Genomic DNA, 24,924 nt, shown 5'->3' with positions numbered 1-24,924 from the left:
ACCTTTTTCACCTTTTTCCTTGTGACCCGGTTCAACCGAGTCACAAGATAGCTGGCAACACTTCCTGGTTGGAACTGTTGCAGCCAATCAGATTGCAGGCTCGAGATCAGCAGGGATATGTGTATATCTGAAAAATGTTTACATTTCTCAAGAACTACTGAATGAATTTACACCATTCAGCAAAAAGAGTGCCTTTTGAACCAAGAGCTACCTTTTTGCCAAAATTGGTGTAATTCCGTTCTGCGGTTCAGGCTATAGCCGTGTCTAAAGTTTCCTATGGAAATTAACATGGAGAAAACACGTTTTGGGACCCCCCTTTTCATCTGCCCTCACTTGACGAATCACCCGGAAACTTTCAACACAGAGACTGACCTGACCGCCCCATTAGTTTTGAAAATTTGGTGAAGATTCGTCAAACTGCGACAAAGATATTAGCAAAAGAAAAAACGCTTTTTGAATAGAAACAAGGTCCTAACTATAACTACCTACCGCTAGTAGGTATTATATATATATATATATATAGATATATATATATATATATCACCTTCTCCACCGTATCCTTTTACTCCCCATCCCCGGTAAAAGACGGACTGCGAACCACCATTCAGTGTTCAGTAAGTTTTTATTTTCTTGCCATCAAAGCTACCACAACTGCCATAACGCGTTTCGGCCTAACCAGGCCTTGATCACATGGCGTGCTTTCGGAGTTTTTTTTGCTCATTTAAAGTGCAAGCGCAAATACACGTGATTACAGCATTCTTATAGACAGAAAAGAAATACTTATTGTACGTGGCTGTCTTTGTGCAGATCAGCAATAAATAGCGTAAAAGAATGTTGATTCAACAAGAATAAATACTTAAAAACAAATATACGTAAAATACTTAATTTGTTAAAATTCAAGTTGATCTTGTTGAAAGTTCGTTCATATTGAGAACTGGCCACAGGGAATGTGTCTTAATACATGTATAATACAATGGATAAAAAACAAGGTGCATGTAAAATACTATGAATCCTTGACAATTTCCCATTTGCATGTCACAAATCTTTTTATACAAACTTTGGCCTATTTCACCATATATATATTTATATATATTTATGTGTATGTATATATATGTATGTGTATATATATATATATATATACACTTAAAAAACCATAGGTTTCACACATGTTATAGTTAGCTGGACATTTCCCTCGTAAAAAACCAATGAAATTCCCCCGTTATAGTTAGTGCAGGCAACTATAACTCACGCGACCGCAATCCTCTGCTGATGACTGATTACATATGTCTTTCTGAAAAATAAATATTTGTAATATATGTATAGCTAAAGATTAATGGAAGAAGACATGGGTAAATAGGTGTCTAAATACAGTGATGTAATATCTGACGTCATCAGCAGAGGATTGCGGTCGCGTGAATTATAGTTGCCTGCACTAACTATAACGGGGGAATTTCATTGGTTTTTTACGAGGGAAATGTCCAGCTAACTATAAAATGTGTGAAACCTATGGTTTTTTAAGTGAATTTGCAAGGTTTTTTAAATGCTAATTCCTAACTATAACGTGTGTGAAACCTATGGTTTTTTAAGTGAATTTGTAAGGTTTTTTAAATGCTAAGTTATGTATGTATTATTATATTTTTTATATATTTATTTTTCAATAAACTACCTATGTATATAGTTATAGATTGACTGTATCCTGTAATATGGAATGGCTCGTTTAAAATGTTTTTTTTTTTTAAAGGTTTTTCACCGTGCACGCACGGTGCACGCACCCCGCGAATATTTGATAAAAATAAAATGTTTTTTTCACCCTTCGGGGTCCTTCAGGGACCCCCTGACAAAGGCTAGGGGGTCAGGAACTCTCTACCCTGCCCCCTTTTCACGTTCTCCACCTTTCTTTTTCACTGTCACACACCAAACACACAAAATGGCGGCCGACACTTCCTGATTTCGACCGATTCGAATGTTGACTGACATGTAACCACCAATCAGAATTGCGCTTGCGCACGTGAGATATTTATGTACTTTTAACTAACATTTTCTCAGGAACTACTGAACAGATTGACTCCATATATGCAAAAGGCACATCCCTGACCTGAGGACTACCTCTTTGCCAAATTTCAAGTAATTCTGTTCAGCTGTTCGGGCTGTACCTTCGACTAAAGGTCCTATGGGAAAATGCATGGGGAAAACACGTTTAGGGACCCCCCTTTTTTCTCAGCCCCCACTTGACAAATCACCCCGAGACTTTCAGGGTAGGAGCTGAGCGGAGCGCCCCATTAGTTTTTAAAATTTCGCGAGGATTCGTCAACCGGCGCCAAAGTTATTCAAAATAGAATTTTCAGATTTCATATGGAAACACGGTCCTAACTATAACTATCTACTGCCGACCGCCAGTAGATAATATATATATATATATATATATATATATATATATATATATATATATATATATATATATATATATATATATATATAATTCACTGAAAAAAACATAGGTTTCAGAGACATTATAGTTAGAAATTAGCATTTAAAAAACCTTAGAAATTCACAGAAAAAAACATAGGTTTCAGGGGTGTTATAGTTAGCTGGCCATTTCTCCTACAAAACCATAGAAATTCCTCCGCTATAGTTAGTTCTGCTAACTATAACTCGCGTGCCCGCAATGCTGATGATGTCACATATTGCATCCTTCATGACATGGTCAGTGACATCACTGATGACATCACTGATGACATCTCAAATGACATCACTGATGACATCACTGATGACATCATCCAGTGAATGTAGTTTAGTTTGAAATTTAAATATGTATTATATATATATATATATATATACCAATCTGTAATGAAGATTGAGTGGATATATAACTGTCTGGATGGAGGATTTAGGAACTGTCTGACTGTCTGTTTAAGTGAGTAATTAAAAGTGTCTCACTTAATACATGGATTAGTAACTAAACTATGTGAATGTGTGCATCACTGTCTCTGTTTTTGTATAACATGCTGCATCAGTTGGTCACTAACTACATGAGTGTGTATATTAGTTATTGATTAGTTGGGTGAGTATTTGTATGGGACACTGAGTTTGTGTGTGGTTGGATGGGGTGTGTGTAACTCTATGCATAGATGTGTGAATGGTTGATTGACTAGGTGTTTAGGTTTAAGAGTGCATGTGGAAACAGTTGTTTGGGTGACTGAGTGTATTTATTTGTGTGTTGGTGAGCGAATATATGTTTTAGTTGTACATCTTCAACAAAGTAAAAAATAAAAGGCATTGTATGTGAGAGTTGGTGTATATAAATAAGTATGTGTAAGAGTCAGTGATTGTGAGAGTAACTACATGAATGAGTGTATAATTGTAATGGTGATTTTTGAACATATTAACTATGAGTTACTATGTGTTTGAATAAATGAGGTGTTGTTGGATAATTGTGTAAGTGAGTAAATGTAAGTGTGATTAATTTTTTTCATGAGTGAGTAGGATGACTACATAACCGACTAAGATGACTGCTGATGTGTCAATGTCTATATATGTGTATAAGTGCATTTGATAGTGTTCTATTACTTAGTGACTGCATGTATAAATGATTCTGTTGTTGAATGGGTAGTTGTGTGTGTAGCCTTAGGAATCAGTGAGTGGGTATGTAGTAACTGGTATTGGTGTGTCAATGGTTTCAAATATGGTACTCTGTATTTTACAGTGAGTGATGAAAGGTTATACTAGTGTGTGATGAGGTGTATCAGATTGTCACGTGGATGATGTCATCAGTGATGTCATCAGTGATGTCACTGACCATGTAATAAATGATGCAATATGTGACATCATCAGCAGTGCATTGCGGGCGCGCGAGTTATAGTTAGCAGAACTAAGTATAACGGAGGAATTTCTATGGTTTTGTAGGAGTGAAATGGACAGCTAACTATAACACCCCTGAAACCTATGGTTTTTTTCTGTGAATTTCTAAAGTTTTTTAAATGCTAATTTCTAACTATAACGTCTCTGAAACCTATGATTTTTTCAGTGAATTTCAAAGCTTTTTTAAATGCTAATTTCTATCTATAACATCTCTGAAACCTATGGTTTTTTCAGTGAATTTCAAAGGTTTTTTAAATGCAAATTTTTAAGTGTGATAGTAGTTATACCTATTTTTTTGTACTGATTTTCTACAGTTTTTTAACTGTTCATTTATAAATATTTTATTCATTAAATAACATTATATATTTTTCTGAAAATTGCAAAAAAACGAAACAATTATTTTTATATATTTATATTATTTTCTTTAAAAAAATGTATTTTCCCCAAAAAATTTGGAGTCACGCACTCAAAGCGTACACATCACGGTGGGTGCGCGGATTCTAGCCGCCATTTTAGAAAAGTCATGAAGGATCCGCATACGGTGTGCGACGGCTGCGTGTTTTTCAGTTGCATCATACACATTTAATATTACGTGATGTGCGCGATTGGTATGCGACCAGTCCGTGACTCCTGCTCCCGCGCATTCGTGACACATGCGCATTACGGTACGAGATGCTTGCGCAGTGGCGGGTCCCACGTGATGGCATATACGTGCTGGAGCGCGCTGGGTGCGCAACTCCGCGGTACAAAAGGGGGTGGTGATGGACGGAGCATCAGAACCAATCAAACACTCACACCCAGTCAACAGATCTGGGTTTGATCCATCACCGTTCTTTAGCCCACTCTGCCACCCCAGTTCAGACATGGCCATATGCAAATCAGTCTGACCCTGTGCCTCATGGGAACAGTCCAGCCCGAACTGCCAAGCCATGCCTTCCCTGGACCGGAAACAAGCTTCCTAGGACCGGTTTCTGGCATTTCAGCCGTCTTCAGCCAGGCTTGCTTGAATCCAGTGGCAAAGTGAGCAAGGGACTCACGTCTGAGCATACCCTGCCAACTTATGGCGAACAAAGCGGTACAAAAGGGGGTGGTGATGGACGGAGCATCAGAACCAATCAAACACTCACACCCAGTCAACAGATATGGGTTTGATCCATCACCGTTCTTTAGCCCACTCTGCCACCCCAGTTCAGACATGGCCATATGCAAATCAGTCTGACCCTGTGCCTCATGGGAACAGTCCAGCCCGAACTGCCAAACCATGCCTTCCCTGGACCGGAAACAAGCTTCCTGGGACCGGTTTCTGCGCAACTCCTGCAAAAAAAATGTTATGTTCCAAAATGATATGTATGTGTCTTTAATATACATATTAGGGCAGTAGATTGTCTAAGATAGTCATAAAAATACCATATTTGTACTTATAATAAACTTATATTATTTTAAATACATTTATGCGAAGTCGGGTGCGCGCATCGTGAGTGCAGAGAACCAGGTCAGCAGAGGTGATGTAGAGCCAGAGAAACCAGGTCAGCAGAGCCGTTGTAGAGCCAGAGAACCAGGTCAGCAGAGCTGCTCTAGAGCCTAAGAAGCAGGTCATCAGAGCTGCTCTAGAACCAGAGAACCAGGTCAGCAGAGCTGCTTTAGAACCATAGAACCAGGTCAGCAGAGCTGCTTTAGAGCCAGAGAACCAGGTCAGCAGAGCTGTTCTAGAGCCAGAGAACCAGGAAGCAGAGCTGCTTTAGAGCCATAGAACCAGGTCAGCAGAGCTGCTTTAGAGCCAGAGAACCAGGTCAGCAGAGCTGATTTAGAGGGAGAGAACCAGGTCAGCAGAGCTGCTTTAGAGCCAGAGGACCAGGTCAGCAGAGCTGCTCTAGAGCCAGAGAACCAGGTCAGCAGAGCTGATTTAGAGGGAGAGAACCAGGTCAGCAGAGCTGCTTTAGAGCCAGAGAACCAGGTCAGCAGAGCTGATCTAGAGCCAGAGAACCAGGTCAGCAGAGCTGCTTTAGAGCCAGAGACCCAGGTCAGCAGAGCTGCTCTAGAGGCCGAGAACCAGGTCAGCAGAGCTGCTGTAGAGCCAGAGAAACCAGGTCAGCAGAGCTGCTCTAGAGCCGGAGAACTAGGTAGGCAGAGCTGCTGTAGAGCCAGAGAAACCAGGTCTGTAGAGCTGCTTTAGAGCGAGAGAACCAGGCCAGCAGGTCTGCTCTAGAGCCAGAGAACCAGGTCAGCAGAAATGCTTTAGAGCCATAGAACCGGGTCAGCAGAGCTGCTTTAGAGCCAGTGAACCAGGTCAACAGAGCTGTTGTAGAGCCAGAGAATCAGGTCAGCAGAGCTGCTCTAGAGCCTAAGAACTAGGCCAGCAGAGCTGCTCTAGAGCCAGAGAACCAGGTCAGCAGAGCTGCTGTAGAGCCAGAGAAACCAGGTCAGCAGAGCTGCTTTAGAGGGAGAGAACCAGGTCAGCAGAGCTGCTTTAGAGCCAGAGAACCAGGTCAGCAGAGCTGCTCTAGAGCCAGAGCAACAAGTCAGCAGAGCTGCTTTAGAGCCAGAGAACTAGGCCAGCAGAGCTGCTTTAGAGCCAGAGAACCAGGTAAGCAGAGCTGCTTTAGAGCCAGAGAACCAGGTCAGCAGAGATGCTCTAGAGCCATAGAACCGGGTCAGCAGAGCTGCTTTAGAGCCAGAGAACCAGGTCAGCAGAGCTGCTTTAGAGCCAGAGAACTAGGTCAGTAGAGCTGTTGTAGAGCCAGAGAACCAGGTCAGCAGAGCTGCTCTAGAGCCAGAGAACCAGGTCAGCAGAGCTGCTGTAGAGCCAGAAAAACCAGCTCAGCAGAGCTGCTTTAGGGGGAGAGAACCAGGCCAGCAGAGCTGCTTTAGAGTCAGAGAACCTGGTCAGCAGAGTTGCTCTAGAGCCAGAGAACCAAGTCAGCAGAGCTGCTTTAGAGCCAGAGAACTAGGCCAGCAGAGCTGCTTTAGAGCCAGAGAACCAGGTCAGCAGAGCTGCTTTAGAGCCAGAGAACCAGGTCAGCAGAGCTGCTCTAGAGCCAGAGAACCAAGTCAGCAGAGCTGCTTTAGAGCCATAGAACCAGGTCAGCAGAGCTGCTTTAGAGCCAGAGAACCAGTTCAGCAAAGCTGCTCTAGAGCCTAAGAACCAGGTTAGCAGAGCTGCTCTAGAGCCAGAGAACCAGGTCAGCAGAGCCGCTGTAGAGCCAGAGAAACCAGGTCAGCAGAGGTGCTCTGTAGCCTAAGAACTAGGCCATCAGAGCTGCTCTAGAGCCAGAGAACCAGGTCAGCAGACCTGCTGTAGAGCCAGAGAAACCTGGTCAGCAGAGCTGCTTTAGATGGAGAGAACAAGGTCAGCAGAGCTGCTTTAGAGCCTGAGAACCAGGTCAGCAGAGCTGCTCTAGCTGACACTGACTGACTGACACTGACTGACTGACACTGACAGATTGACACTGACACTGACTGACAGACACTGACTGACTGACACTGACTGACTGACTGACTGACACTGACAATGAATGACTGACACTGACTGACACTGACTGACTGACTGACACTGACTGACACTGACTGACTACTCTCTACTACTCTACTACTCACTCTCTACTACTCTCTCTACTACTCTCTACTACTCACTCTCTACTACTCTCTACTACTCACTGTCTACTACTCTCTACTACTCACTCTCTACTACTCTCTACTACTCACTCTACTACTTACTCGCTACTACTCACTCTCTACTACTCTCTACTATTACTCTTTACTACTCACTCTCTAATACTCTCTAATACTCACTCTACTACTCTCTACTGCTCTCTCTACTACTCACTCTCTACAACTCTCTACTATTACTCTCTACTACTCACTCTCTGCTACTCACTCTCTAATACTCTCTACTACTCACTCTACTACTCTCTACTACTCTACTATTACTCTCTACTACTCACTCTCTGCTACTCACTCTCTAATACTCTCTACTACTCACTCTACTACTCTCTACTACTCTTTCTCTACTACTCACTTTCTACTACTCACTCTACTACTCTCTACTACTCACTCTCTACCACTCACTCTCTACTACTCGCTCTCTACTACTCTGTACAACTCTCTCTCTACTATTCACTCTCTACTACTCACTCTACTACTCTACTACTCACTCTCTACTATTCACTCTCTACTACTCTGTACAATTCTCTCTCTACTATTCACTCTCTACTATTCACTCTCTACTACTCACTCTCTACTACTCGCTCTCTACTACTCACTCTCTACTACTCGCTCTCTACTACTCTACTACTCACTCTCTACTACTCACCCTCTACTACTCTCTACTACTCACTCTCTACTACTCACTCTCTACTACTCTACTACTCTCTACTACTCACTCTATTACTCTTTACCACTCACTCTCTACTACTCTACTACTCTACTACTCACTCTCTACTACTCACTCTCTACTACTCACTCTACTACTCTCTACTACTCACTCTCTACTACTCTCTCTACTACTCACTCTCTACTACTCTCTACTACTCACTCTCTACTACTCACTCTCTACTACTCTCTCTCTACTACTCTCTACTTCTCACTCTCCACTACTCACTCTCTACTACTCAATCTCAACTACTCTCTACTACTCGCTCTATTACTCACTCTCTACTACTCTACTGCTCTCAACTACTCTGTCTACTTCTCACTCTCTACTACTCTCTCTACTACTCACTCTCTACTACTCTCTACTACTCACTATCTACTACACACTCTACTACACACTCTACTACTTGCTCTCTACTACTCGCTCTCTACTACTCTCTACTACTCACTCTACTACTCTCTAATACTCACTCTACTACTCACTCTCTACTACTCTCTACTACTCACTCTCTACTACTCCACTACTCTACTACTCACTCTCTACTACGCACTCTCTACTATTGTACTACTCTCTACTACTCTCTCTCTACTACTCACTCTGTACTACTCACTCTCTACTACTCTCTACTTCTAACGCTCTACTACGCTCTCTACTACTCACTCTCTACTACTCACTCTCTAATACTCTCTACTACTCACTCTCTACTACTCTCTCTACTACTACTCTCTACTTATCTCTACTACTCCCTCTCTACAACTCACTCTACTACTTACTCTCTACTACTCCCTCTCTACTACTCACTCTCTACTACTCTCTCTACTTGTCTCTACTACTCTCTACTACTCTCTCTCTGCTACTCACTCTCCACTACTCACTCTCTACTACTCTCTACTACTCACTACTACTCATTCTCTACTACTCACTCTCTACTTCTCACTCTACTACTCATTCTCTGCTACTCTCTCTACTACTCTCTACTACTCTCTACTACTCACTCTACTACTCCCTACTACTCTCTACTACTCATTCTCTACTACTCACTCTCTACTATTCACTCTCTACTACTCACTCTCTACTACTCGCTCTCTACTACTCTACTACTCACTCTCTACTATTCACCCTCTACTACTCTCTACTACTCACTCTCTACTACTCACTCTCTACTACTCTACTACTCTCTACTACTCACTCTCTACTGCTCTCTACTACTCACTCTATTACTCTTTATCACTCACTCTCTACTACTCTACCACTCACTCTCTACTGCTCGCTCTCTACTACTCTCTACTACTCACTCTCTACTACTCACTCTACTACTCACTCTCTACTACTCACCCTCTACTACTCTCTACTACTCACTCTCTAGTACTCACTCTCTACTACTCTACTACTCTCTACTACTCACTCTATTACTCTTTACCATTCACTCTCTACTACTCTACTACTCACTCTCTACTAATCACTCTCTACTACTCACTCTACCACTCTCTACTACTCACTCTCTACTACTCTATCTACTACTCACTCTCTACTACTCACTCTCAACTACTCACTCTCTACTACTCGCTCTCTACTACTCTCTACTTCTCACTCTCCACTACTCACTCTCTACTACTCAATCTCAACTACTCTCTACTACTCGCTCTATTACTCACTCTATTACTCACTCTCTACTACTCTACTACTCTTTACTACTCTCTCTACTTCTCACTCTCTACTACTCTCTCTACTACTCACTCTCTACTACTCTCTACTACTCACTATCTACTACACACTTTCTACTACTTGCTCTCTACTACTCGCTCTCTACTACTCTCTACTACTCACTCTACTCCTCTCTAATACTCACTCTACTACTGACTCTCTACTACTCTCTACTACTCACTCTCTACTACTCCACTACTCTTTACTACTCACTCTCTACTACTCACTCTCTACTATTCTACTACTCTCTCTCTACTACTCACTCTGTACTACTCACTCTCTACTACTCTCTACTACTCACTCTCTACTACTTCTACTACTCACTCTCTACTACTCACTCTCTACTACTCTCTACTGCTCACTCTACTACTCTCTACTAATCTCTACTACTCCCTCTCTACTACTCACTCTACTACTCACTCTACTACTCACTCTCTACTACTCCCTCTCTACTACTCTCTACTACTCACTCTCTTCTACTCTCTCTCTACTAGTCTCTACTACTCTCTCTCTGCTACTCACTCTCTACTACTCACTCTCTACTACTCACTACTACTCATTCTCTACTACTCACTCTCTACTACTCACTCTACTGCTCTCTACTACTCATTCTCTGCTACTCTCTCTACTACTCTCTACTACTCACTCTCCACTCTCTACCTCACTCTACCTCTCTCCCTACTACTCTCTATCTCTCTACCTCTCTACCTCGACCTCTCTACCTCGACCTCTCTACCTCTCTACCTCTACACTTCTACCTCTACACCTCTACCTCTCTCTACACGCACACATATGCACATATATATATGCATATATATGCATATGTATTTATATATGTATGTGCATATATATACATCCATATATAAACATATATATAATCTGCATATCTATATAAATACAAATATAAATGCATGCATACATATGCATACATATGCATGTTATGTACATGAAAGTTTGAAAAACACTAATACAAGCAAAGCTAAAAAGCCACCTAATAACAAACAGAATTACTTTAACTTAAACGAGGGCGAGACCTATTGCATTTTCAATGCTTGTTTACTTGGTTCCATCAAGAAGGCATTCAGATTTATCACACATTTGCCATAAATTCAGAATGTTAGCACTCTAGTTGCTCATTAGATCACTGTAGTAAAGCTACTGCTCACCAGGGAAGTCTGCTGATGGTATTCAAAGTGTATGTTTCAGTCTGCATGTCAGAATTTTTTTATGAAATAGAAGATTTGAGAAGTCAAAATGTGCCCTAATTTTTCTTTCTGCAGCACTAATCATAATTTCTGTGGCAAAATGAACCCCCTCATTTATGTTCCTTTGTAACTTAAATGTTTTAAGTGTTACCACTTTATTCCAATCAAGATGGCTTCAGGTGTGCCATACTTTTGTCATAAGTAAGACTGTTAGCGCTCTAGTTGTTATTTAAAACACTCTGGGAAATGTTGTCATTGGGCTATACTTGGGCTACATTTGGGTGATATTTGTGCTACATGTGGGCTCTTTTGTCTCTGGTGGCCATCTTGGGAGACTTATTTGTTATGAAGTTTCCTAATTTCCTCATTTACTACAGTCTCCTCAGTAGGAATACTTTCAGTTTTTTACTTTGATTCCATCAAGAAGGCATTCAGATGTGTCACACATTTGCCATAAATTCAGAATGTTAGCACTCTAGTTGCTCATTAGATCACTGTAGTAAAGCTACTGCTCACCAGGGAAGTTTGCTGCTGGTATTCAAAGTGCATGTTTCAGTCTGTATGTCAGAATTTTTTTATGAAATAGAAGAGGATTTGAGAAGTCACTCAAAATGTGCCCTAATTTTTCTTTCTGCAGCACTAATCATACTTTCTATGGCAAAATGACCCCCCTCATTTTGTTCCTTTTTAAATTAAATGTTTTAAGAGTTACCACTTTATTCCAATCAAGATGGCTTCAGGTGTGCCATACGTTTGTCATAAGTAGGACTGTTAGCGCTCTAGTTGTTCTTTAGAACACTCTGGGAAGCTGCAGTAGAACACAAAAGAATCTACTGATAGTCTCCGCCCTTGTTGGATGTACATGTTTTACTGAGAATGTCAGACTTCATTCTCACATGACCGAGAAAGATAATGTGAATTTACAGAAAATATGCTCTCAGGTTAGCTTATAGATCACCTTCCAAACCTCTGTGAGAAAAGCATGAGAAAATATTTTTCTCTCAAACATGATTCATGATATCCCAGCAGAAGGCTTTTCACATGGTAAAATCACCTTAGAACACACCAGAATTCCTAAAATGAGTATGATACCATCAACAAATGATTTATAATGTAACTAAAGTCTTAAAACCTTCTATTAACTGCAATGCTTTTTAATGAGGTGCTATCATGGATATTGGTCCCAAGATGGCTGCCAACACTTCTTGGATGAAGTGCTGACAGCCAATCAGATCTCACAATGAGATGTGTGGTTAGGCTCCGCCCAGATATATATGTGATTTTGATTTTCTACTGAACAGTTTAACACCATTTAAGAAAAGGAACGAGTCTGAACTGAGGACTACCTCTTTGCCAAATTTGGTGTAATTCTGTTCAGCAGTTCGGGCTGTAGATGCGGCTAAAGGTCCTATGGGAAATTGCATGGGGAAAACACGTTTTGGGACCCCCCTTTTTTCTCGGCCCCCGCCACACGAATCATCCCGAAACTTTCAGGATAGGAGCGGACCGGAGCTGGACAAAAGTTTTGACAATTTCACGAAGATTCGTCAATCGCCGCCAAAGTTATTGGGAATAAAATGTTGCTGATTTCCTATGGAAAATAGGTCCTAACTATAACTACCTACTGGCAACCGCCAGTAGTTAATATATATATATATATAAAAACACACTACCCAAAAAACAATAATGGCCCAACAGGGGTTCAGCACATTCCCCAAGAGGGCCGACCGCCTTGCCACCACAAAAACTGATCCACGTTGCTTCTTGGCAGTAGTTTGATGTATTTAGTGAGACCTGTTGAGTTTGTAGTTATAGCTAGTTTTTCATCTCCTTCAAATTGGTTCGTGTTTTCTTTCCTGTTAAAAAAAATGTGATGGTGGTATGCGTGGACTGGCGCTTGGCTGGCGGGGTTTGCAGACTGGCACTTGGCTGGCAGGGTGTGCAGACTGCCACTTAGTTGGAGAAGTGTATGAATTGGCACTTGGCTGGCGATGTGTGTGTAGACTAGCACTTGGCTGGTGGTGTGTGGCTGGTGCTTGGCTGGCGGTGTGTGTTGACTCGCATTTGGCCGGTACAAATTTTCTACCACCCAGGTGTCCTGAAAAAAATGCTACCTCATTTGTGTGGGTGCAAAAAGAACAATTGATGGATGGAATGCTGAACAATGTCAAACACTTACCCCCAGTACAGAGATCTGGGCCTAAACCCATCATTCTTTTGCTTACCACACCATCCCAGTTAGGACCCAGCCATATTCAAATCAGTCTTGACCCTGCTTCCCATGGCAACAGTCCAGCCCGAACTACCAGGCCAGGTCCACCCTGGACCGGACACAAGCATCCTAATACCGGTTTGAGTGTATCACCCCTCATCAGCCAGGATAGCTTGACTCCAGTGGCATGGCACTTGTGTGGGTGGGTGGGCCAAGTGCCCGCAACAGGGAAGGGCCCAAAATGTATTCTGGTGATAACAATAACTATGGTAGGTGTACCGATTAGTCCTGGGGTCGGCAACCATATAGGGAAATCTATCCCACCCAGGCAGTTCTGAAAAGTAGACATCAAGAGGAGTCCAGGGATGTGTAACTTTTGTTGATGCCCCAACGTTTTCTTACCCAGAATACCCTGCAAAGTTGAAACGTATAAAAACACAAATTTTCCTTGTATTTCTGTGACATAATCAACAGGGATGTGCAGGGATCCATAAACTTCCTACCACCCAGTGTTCCCCCACTCGATAAAAAATGCTACCCCACTTGAGTGCCTGGACCTAGTGCCCCCGACAGGAATGGATCACACCAGGGTCAACTGTAGTCCTTGCATGAGGACTACTGTTGACCCTGGTGTGATCCATTCCTGACGCGGGCACTGGGCCCAGGCACCTAAATGGGACAGCGTTTTTATCAGGAGAAATGGGGGAATGTTGGGTGGTAGGAATTTTGCAGATCCCTGCACATTCCTGTGGTTTATGCCACAGAAATGCAAGGAAAATGAGTGCTTTAATTCAATGTTACATCTTTGCAGGGTATTCTGGGTAAAAGAAATGTTGGGGGATCCACGCAAGCAACACCTCCCTGAACTTCCCCAGGTGTCTAATTTTTCAGAAATATCTGGGTTTGGTAGATTTCCCTGGATGGCTGCTGAGCCTGGGACAAAAAACGCATGTGCCCCCATGCAAAAATCATGTCGTTTTGTGTTAGATCATTTTGATGTCCCCACAATACGTTCTGGGCCCTTCCCTGTTGCTGGCATTTGGCCCACCCACACAAGTGAGGTAGTATTTGTTTTGCCTCGAGGACCGTGATTAGGCCCACGGTGCTGCCCGCTTCTTCCTTGGGGGCCCCAATGCAGCCTGCCATTTTGGCATCATGGGTGCTTCCCACGGCACCTGCTCTCTTTCTGTGTCGGACACGCGGCCCGTTATCTGAAAAATTGCATGACAGGAATGCCACAGCTCTGGTTTTGGTACTGCGGCTTCCTATTTTCACATGTTGGGGCACTATATTGTAACCTTCCTTTCAATGGATATATATTTCTTTCTTCATTTCTACTTGGGGCCATCTTACCTTCCCATGATTCTACCAATTCAAGATGGCAACCTTCCTATTCCATCTACTATCCTTTTCCTTATCCAAGATGGTGGTTACTTACTTCCTGTTTGGTCACTTCCTGTTCCTAATCATGGGTATTTAAAGAGCTGAATCCTTCATTTCCATGCATTGCAATACTCTTTGCTCCTGCTGGTGTGTCCTCGCTCCTGTTGGTATCCTGTGTTCCTGCCTGGTGTACATGTGATTCCTGCTGATGTACCATGTTCCTGATTATAGTCTTCCATTCCAGGTTGGTTCCTTGCCATCTAGATCCCTCCTTATTGGTAGCTTCTTTCTTTTCTTTTTATTCCTGGAGTCCCCACTTCCATCAGAGGTTTTTCCCTACAGGGGTTTTTCCTCTTAGGACTCCTTTTGGAAGGCAAGGTCTGCTTTCGCCTTTCTCCTTGTCGGCAGCACTCAGGCTACCAGAAGAGGTTGTCCTTACCTTGGACAGACCAGAACCCTCAAGAAACGAAGTCAAGGATCTCGCCAACATGCCAGAACCGGTAAGAACACTACCAGTTGAGACAGATTGCAACGCCAAAAAACCTGTTTTGATCTTGATGCCATCGATCTTCCTGAAACATCACCCCTGGAAGGGTCAGTAGAAGCGACACAGGCATTAGTGCAGACTGTACAACAACAAGCTCAAGAACTACAACAGTTACGTTAAGAAAATGTAGCTATGCGTAAATTGTTGGCTGCTAAGACGTCCGATGTACCCACAGTCTCTACCACCACTCCTCGTAATTCCGGAGCTCCCAATAAGTTGAAAGAATTTCTGGATTTTTTAACAGTATTTTTTGCCTTCCGCGCAGCCCAGTTTTCATTGGATAGAACTAAGGTTAGGTATCATATTAGTGCCTTGTCTGGTCCTCCGTTGGCATGGGCGACTTCCTTGGTAGCCTCGGAAGATCCACGGTTATCAAATTACATGTTTTTTCTTGCTGCCTTTAAACAAATGTTTCAAAGACCCGGCTTGAAGACCTCTGCAGAGAAACCCTTTGTGACGTTCAACAAGGAAACCAGGATGTTCTGCAATACATCACGCACTTTAGACAACTGGCTGCAGAAACCACTTGGGTGGAACGAACATTGGTTACTCTTTTTTGCAGAGGTGTACGAGAAGACATAAAGGATGAGTTTCTGCATTCTCCTCGTGCTGAAACCATGACTGAACTAATGAATTTAGCATTGTCTATTGAACATTATCTCAATGAACGCCGATCGGAAAGACGAAAATCACGTGTTCCATCCACATACATGAACAACACAACCTGGTGCTCATAGAACGGAAGTTCCTGTATATGAAACACTCCCTTCATCAGGAGAAGAACCAATGCAAATAAGTCTGACCAGAAGACCGCTGTCCGAGGCCGAAGGAGAATACAGGAGAAAACAGAGACTGTGCCTATATTGTGGTGCTTTTGGTCATATGGTTCGCAACTGTCCTACCCGTCCACCGAGGCAGTCGGAAAACGCCAGATCACGTCTTCTGTAAGAAGGGAGAGAATGGGATTGTCTTCAATCTGCACATCAAAAGAGACCTCAAATTCTCTCTTTCTTCTACCAATGTTCTTGCAGTTGTCTGATGGCACTAAATAAGGCATATTGGCTCTGTTAGATTGTGGAGCCAGCGGTATCTATTTGGATGAACGATGGGCTATAGAGAGACAAAAATGCTGTATTCCGAAGGAGACGTCAGAACAAGTACATACAGTAGACGGCACTCCTCTTGTTTCCGGACTGGTCAAAGAAATGACATTGTCATTACAATTGACTTTTGGAAGACACCAAAAGTATTTATCCTTTGACCTGATAGCCTCACCCACTCATATTATGATTTTAGGAATACCCTGGCTGATCACACACAATTCTTACATCAACTGGGAAACTAAGACCATTTTAACATCGTCACATTTTTGCCAACAATTCTGTTATCCTACTAAGGAATATTGGTCTCCAAAAGAGATGCCTATAGTAAAACAGGAAGCATGTACCTCTGTTAACACAGTCAAAGGTGTTCCTAGTCACTACCAAGGGTATGCAGATGTGTTTCAGAAACCAAAGACCCTGACACTGCCACCTCACTGGGAGTTTGATTGTTCTATCCCTCTCGAACCCGGAGCAACAGTACCTTTTGGACGAGTATACTCTCTTACTGAGCCTGAGAAGGAAACCCTTAGACAATATCTTGAAGAAAACCTTCTAAGTGGTTTGATCACCTGGTCCTCATCACCTGCTGGGGCACCTCTTTTCTTCGTCCCAAAAAAGACAAATGACCTTCGGCCTTGCATAGACTTCAGAGGTCTCAACAAGATCACTATCAAAGATCATTATCCTTTCCCCTTGATTTAAGATATCTTGGAGTCTGTTAGAGGAGCACAAGTCTTTACCAAGCTAGACCTTAGGGGTGCCTACCATCTCCTTCAAGGCAAAGTAGGAGATGAGTGGAAAAACGCTTTCAGAACACCCGTGGGCCATTTTGAATATCGAGTTATGCCCTTTGGATTAACCAATGCTCCATCTATCTTTCAACGATTTATGGATAACGTGTTCTCCGAACTCCTAAATCAAATCGTTGTAATATATCTAGACAACATTTTGGTGTATTCAGCTGCTCCTGAGTTACATTATGCACACGTTGCCCAAGTCCTGGAAAGACTATATCAAAACAGCCTTTTCTGTAAGCCTGAAAATTGGGAGTTCATCAAATCTGAAGTGGAATATTAAGGTTACCGGATCCACAAGATGGGTATCAATTTGGATCTACAAAATACACATTCTAGACTGGCCTTTTCCTTCAACAATCAAAGAAACCCAAAGTTTCTTAGGCTTCACATACTTTTATTACCAATTCATTGATAATTTTGTCCACCGTACAAGTTATATCTCTCAAACCTTAAAGAAAGAAAATCTCCGGCAAGGATTCAAATGGACTGAAGCAGCTGAGAGGGCCTTTCAGTCACTAAAACAGGCATTTACTCAAGCTCCTGTTTTACGTCATCCAGATACAACAAGGAAGTTTGTTGTAGAAATTGATGCTTCAGACAGAGCTATAGATGCTGTGCTTCTACAGCAAGATGAAAAAGGGCTGGAACATCCAGTTTTTTACTTGTCTCACGTCCTGTCAGATACCGAGAGGAACTACTCCATTCTTGAGCGAGAGCTTTTGGCCATGAAGTTAGCCTTACGTGAGTGGAGACACTTCCTAATGGGTACCAAGGAACCGTTTGAAATCAGAACGGATCACAGGAATCTACAATGCCTTCGCAGCCTCCAGTGTCAGACCAGCCACCAATACAATATTACCATTACTTATATACCCGGGTCTCAGAACAGTCTGGCAGATGCCTTATCCCATAGTTATCCGGAAAGTCCAACACTCCCACAACAAAACATAATTGAGCCACAACGGATCATTGGTACAGTTCAATCATTCCTAGACAGAGTCCAATTAGGGTATACCTCCCAAAACCGAGGAGAATGGAAGAAGCTAAACGATCAGATCACACAACATGGTCAATACTACCATCATGAAAGGGCATTATTCCTCCCAACGCAAAACGTACAACTGGAAGCCCTGCAGATGTGAATGATTCTCCTGTTGCTGGTCATTATGGTATTAAAAATACTCTTGAATTATTGCTTCGTTTTCTTTGGTGGCCGTCAGTAAGAAAAGCTACTGAGACCTATGCATCCTCCTTCACTGTCTGTGCCCAAGCCAAGACGCTTCACACTAAACCAGTGGGGTTACTTCAGCCTTTACCTGTTCCACCAGCTCCATGGCATACCATATCCACTGATTTCATATGCTTTCTGCCTCCTTCTGCAGGTAACCAACTTATGATGGTGACAGTAGACTCATTTTCCAAGATGGCAAATTTCACTGCTTTAAGGAAGTTACCTACTGCCAAAGAACTTGGAAAATCTTCATACAAGACATTTTCCATCTTCATGGTCTTCCACAGATCATTATATCCGACTGAAGTTCTGAGTATATATCACGGTCCTAGAAACATTTTTGCAAATCCCTTCATATTGAAGTAGCCTTAGCCTCAGGGTTTCATCCCCAGACTAATGGTCAAACCGAACGCCTTAATCAGGGACTAGAACAATACCTCCATTGTTTTTTCAATTCTACCCAAAATGATTGGTCTTCATATCTACCATTAGCAGAATATTCCTATAACAACACAGTCCATAGTGCCTCCAAGACCACCCCATTTTTCTGCTTGTATGGTTACCATTCTAGGACCTTTCCCTCTGTTTTACATGATGCCACTTCAATTCCTGCAGCAGCCTCGTTTATACAACATATACGAGAGGTCAGACAAAAAGTGCATTTTAATCTTCAGGCAGCCAAGATGAAAAGGAAAGACACAGTTGACGTCCTTCGTCGTCAGCCTCCATCATACCAGGCTGGTAGTAAAGTTTGGCTTTCCTCAAAGTTCTTGCCTCACCACTTGTCACGTAGTAAATTCAAACCATGCTTTTATGGACCAATTGAAAATCACTCAAGTGGTGATCCCTGTGTCTTTCCGCCTACAGCTACCATGTGCATGGAAGATACACCCTGTTGTTCATACTTCACAGCTGATACCCAATGTTTCGGATATGTACACAAGGGTTTTTTCTCGTCCACCTCCTGTTTGGTCGACAGTGTTCCAGAATACGAGGTCCAGGAGATTAGTGTCTCCCGGTTTTGTTATTCCTAGGCATATGAGCATGTTACTAACCCAATTGGCCATGCTTCTATGCCTTACTGTTCCCTTGCTTGCTCCAGGACTCACTGTAGGCAAGCGTTGAACATATAGCATCCTGGGTATAACAAAGCATAGTTAATAACTTCCATACTAACCTCAGGGCAAAAAAAAGTAAGCTGATTTTCCACACAGAAAATACATCCTTTTATGACCAATTACTCCTTGAGACTACCTCTCAACCTTTCCCTTCTTCCCACTGGAGGTGTGTAAACGATGTAATGTTTGCAGATGCTATTTCCCATTTACATATATCTATCCGGAGTTATCTTTCCTGTTAGATGCATCAAGTAACCAATAAGATTGCATTTCTCCTCTTCTTCCTCTGACAATTTTAGGAAAAATATTGAAAGGGAGATGGGTGACAAATATTTTGGCTCAGATGCACAGTGGAGCTACTTCTTCATGTTCTATTCTGAATGTGGAAATCTAAGGTTTGTTATCTAGTGCCTCTTTTTCGCACCCACATCCCCCACCCCCGGCTACTCCTCAATCCAAGGAATTCTGTCATATTGTGTTATTACTAATTCTTCTACTGATTTTGTATCCCTTGTTATGCTAGAGATAATATTTATTTGCTTATGTGTTCCCCTTCTAACATCTCCCAGGTATTTTTTCATTGATATGTTATATTGTCCTGGATCAGACAACATTGTGTGTATAGAAACACAACTCGCAACTTGTTAAAGGCATTACACTATCTGTCATCCCATGTTCAGTGCTGAAAAGGAGATGTGTGCAAACATAACATTTAGAGATAGAACTGTAACATACTTTTCCAGCATTCTGACATACTTATTTCAATCATATTTCTGTCTCAACTTAGCCCATTTCTGCAAAATGTTATCCAATATTTTACAGTCCTTCAAAGTTCGTTCGCTTTGTCACTAATGCCTGGACTCTTTATAGGATCCTTGAACATAAAGAGTAGTACTACTGTTATTACTGCTGGCAGCAAAAAGGTGCACAAGACTGCCACTGCCCAGAGTCACTTCCTGACATCTTGTCGATGACTCGGCTATTACGCATGGCAGAGGTCACTAGTACTTGCACGCACACTCTTTTTGAACTTTTATCTGATAGTTGGTTGCGAACTAATAGGCTTTCCAGACCTTATGTTGTGGCCTGTTTTGTGGCTAAAAAAACAGGTAGCTATTCCATTCAGGTTGTTGGTCTGTTGCAGTTCCAGTTGATTGGTGCATCCAAACGACCTGGAAGGGTTTGCATCACCTGGCTATGAAGATAATGCAGTACTCTGTTAATTCCTTGCAGTACAGTTCAGTGAAGCCTCTGCATCATCCCCAACTCTTGGATTCCACAGAAGCATTATTTTCAATTATAGTGCCTGAGGATTTGTGGAATAAATGTAAAATTATAGTAAAGTGAGCAGAGGAAAATCCACATAGAGATGGACTTAATTACACGCCTTCAGCAATTGTTATTCAAAAGTATACTCAAGTAATTGAGCATTTTAAAGGAAAGATTGCAGAAAAACAATATAATTGTCCAGAAATTATGAGTGACACAAACTGTGGATGAGTCAGTTCATGCATATTATGAGATTAATGCATATTTACAGGCAACGCAGTTAAATGGATGATCCATCAAAGGAAGTAGCGTTGGGATTTGCTTAAGCCTTTGTGCTGGGTTTGCGTCAGGAGTCAACAGATTCAGCAGTGTGATGTGTTGGCAAGTGAAGTATTCTAGGCAAAGCATTGTAGTGATTAATGTGATTTGGAAAACAAATCAACTATAGAGAAGTTGATAATAGTGTGGACTCCATTCTTTCAGAATGGTGGTCTAAATGTTTTTAAACTAATGGCTTGCAATTTAAAATTCTTCCAGGAGGTGAAGTAAATGGTTCTCGAGATAGAGATTTTAATAACAATGCTAATAATGGTCATATAAAATCTGGAGCTTGGCACAAATGGCACCTCAAATGAATATCATGCAGCAGAATATGACTGCATTGTCACAGGATGGGATGATAGTCAATGGTCCCATCCCTATGTGCATTCTGTCCAAAACATGTAGAATACACGGCAGTTCAATGGAAATATGCCTCCAGCTCCAGTTTTAAAATCTCAAATGCAGACTAATGTGATGGTATTTCCACAAAATTTTTAATTTAAGCAGAATCTGGCTCAACCTCAAATGAAACACTCAGTAATACTCAGAGTTCTTTAAGGAATGAGTAAGGCACACTGACATTCCCTGGGGTGGTGGGGATGGGGCAATTTGATGCTCGGTGCAGTCCTAGAGGTGTAACAGAATGGCCCATATGTGGAAGAAATTAAGGGCCATGATCATTTTCAGTTGATACTGGTGCTACCCCTTTTACACTTAGACCAGTAGAATTTCCAAACCTACCATTCTTGGGGAAATAAGTCCAAGTAGTAGGCATTTCAAATAAACACGTGACTAATAAGTTGTCAGCCAATGTTCCTGTAAAAATATGCTCACCTATAAATGAGCACGAATTTATAATTAGTGAAACAAGCCCAGTCGATCTATTTGGTGGTGGTCTGTTATGTAAACTGAAATCCTTAAATTATTGTACACCAGATGGTGTTCACATTGAAACAAGTGATCCTGATGTTGATTTCAAAATTACATCAACAGAAACAAAAATTAGTATGTTCCAAGCTCTCACAGATGAGGGCTTACCTCTCGATTTAAGACACGCAATGAGCAGAATTGTTTGGGATTTTACAGAAAAAGGGATTGGGCTGATTTAAAGTGAAAAACCAGAAAAGTTACAGTGAGGCCAGATGCAGTGTTTCCATGCATTCCTCAACATAGACTGACTTGTGAAGCAGAGGAAGGGTTACACCCATGACTGAAAAGATGTTGCAGCAAGGGAGGAGGATTTGGGAAGTCCATGTTACCCACCTATATTGGGCTTGCGCAAAGCGTATGGAAAGTGGAGTATAGTTTAAGATTTAAGAAAAATTAGATAGTTTGTTGATTTCATGTTGTCTCGTGGTACCGAAACCAGCAGTAATTTTGTTTCAAAATTCGGTAGAAGCAGAATGGTTCCCAGTTACTTACTTGTGCTCTGCATTTTTCTCCATTCCTCTCCATGAGGATAGTTAATATCTTTTTGCATTTTAATTCAAGATAGAGTCCTCATTTGGGCTAGGATCCCACAAAGGTACACAGAAAGTCCTACTAGTTTCTTCCAAATTCTCAAAAAAGATGTAGAGTCTTTAAAATCGTCTTGTGACTCAGTGTTGGTGCAATACATTGATGATTGCAGGTAAAATAAAAGAGGGCTGTAAGTTGGACATAATTGCATTACTTAATCAGTTGGCTGAAAATAGTCATAATGTTTCCCCTATGAAGATACAATAATGTCAGACATAAGTTATTTATTTGGGACATCAAATTCAGAAGGGAATGAGGAAAGTGTCTAAAGAGAGCATATCTTGAAATTTTAAGAATTATCTACCAATAACACAGAGAGGATATTTCTGGAAATGTTTGGATACAGTTACCAGTAGATTCCTAATGTTTCCTTGATTTCAAAGCCTCTACAGAGAGTGATGCACAATAATATCTCTGATGCCTTGGGGTAAAGAAAATATGCAACCCTTCCTGGAGCTGACACACGCTTTGTATACAGCATCAGGAACGGCTATAAGAATGATTTTTATTTATTCTGTCATGAAAAAGAAGGGTGCTCAGTTTCTGTTCTTACACAACAGCACAGTGATGGAAAGTTACTCAACTACATATTTTTCTGCAACATTGGAGCCAGTTGCTGCCGCTTTGTTTGGAAGCATAAAAACACAGCAGCAAATGCCATTGTCATATTACAAAATTAATCAATAGTTAAGGGTTACACACTTATCATGTAAGTGCCTCATTCAGTGGAGACATTGTTTACTCAATTCAGAACATAATATCGGGGTGTGGAATTATTCTAATAACATACTTGTCCAGTGGATAAAATGCTTCCAAGGACTACATGTCCTGTAAAATCCACTTGTCCAACCTATTTGCTTCATCAGTTATATGGGCTGACAGAGAAACATTTTAATTTTTATTATAAATGATAAAATCAATGCTGTGTAATGATGCTAAAGAAAAACTTGAAAAATTATATTATCCTTAATATTCAACAGTACAGAAATAGTATAGAAATACAACAATAAATTATCAGACATGACAGGCTGCTTTAAGACTCATTAAACTGACAATACCTCAATAGTCATATTAGATGTGGCCTCTTATGTCCACACATGCTTTGTGCCTCCTGTTTTTAGCCAGCGATCAATAGCTTTGCTGGTGTCATACTCCTCAAAGTTCTCAAGCATGCATACCATGTAGGCACACACACAAACTCTGCAACCACACAGACATAGTACACTTTATACAGCACACATTTACCATCAGGAGGCTTACCATCTTTCAACTCAACTTCCCAAATGGTAGAGGTCGTTGCCTTGATCGTGGGATGACATGAGGCAGTTGCATGAGTTCTATGAGTGTATAGCCTGACTGAATACAAATAAAAATATGGGAAAGTGAGTGAAGAGGGGTCCCATTCTGTCCCAGTCTACCAGGTGAGGGCTAACCATCATCTGACAAATACTGGATGGGCCAAGCTGCATTATAGTGTTTTGAGACAGTCCCATGTATGTAGAGGGTTGTTCTACTGTAGCTGTTCTCATTCCTTCTGATTAGAATTTTTTCAATAAAAACCTGTTTCTAAAGCTGTACAGCATACCATTGCTGCAACTACTCCTTTCAGTTGACCAAGTAATCCTGTTCTCAAACAGGCATCTCTGTGCAGCTCTTGTTCACAGTATGCAGTGCTTTCTATGGAGGGCCATCTCACCCTGGCCACTGAAGACATCACAATCCTAACCTGGCCAGTGGCTGAAGATAGTCTGACACAAAAACATTTGTCAAAAATGCTTTGCTTGCAGGAAAATTTTGAGGCAGACCAAGGTCCATCAGCCGCAGCAAAGGAAATGCCAGTTGTGTCATGCAGAGCCTAGGCTGTACTGGCTATCCCAGTTAAATCCTAAGAAAGGCACGTTAGGTAAACATTTCATGGGCAGCAACCTGCCAAGAACAAAAAAACACATTTCCAAAAAAGGCCTGGAAGCTCTCTTGGTAGGAGATTCTACAAACGCAAGGCCAGACACCTGCCATCCAAGGCGCTTACGGAAGAAGGAGTGCTCCAAGATGTGCCAGGCACTTTGGCAAAGGTGCCAAACATAGGTTCATAAAGGCCAGATCGAATTTAGACTTTCAGGATAACCAATGCTATGTAAATGAGTTCCAAAGTGATTAATTGTAAGTACATTTAGTTGATGTAGTAATTCAGTGAAAATCTAGTATTGTTTTGGTCTTCCTGGACCTACCCTGGACACCACTACTCGCGGTGCTGTTTAAAGATTTTTCAATGCAGACATTAGAATTTAT

This window comes from Triturus cristatus, chromosome 4_2 (assembly GCF_964204655.1).
Source record: "Triturus cristatus chromosome 4_2, aTriCri1.1, whole genome shotgun sequence".
NCBI classification, from domain to species: Eukaryota; Metazoa; Chordata; class Amphibia; order Caudata; family Salamandridae; genus Triturus; species Triturus cristatus.
This window is presented reverse-complemented; position numbering follows the sequence as displayed.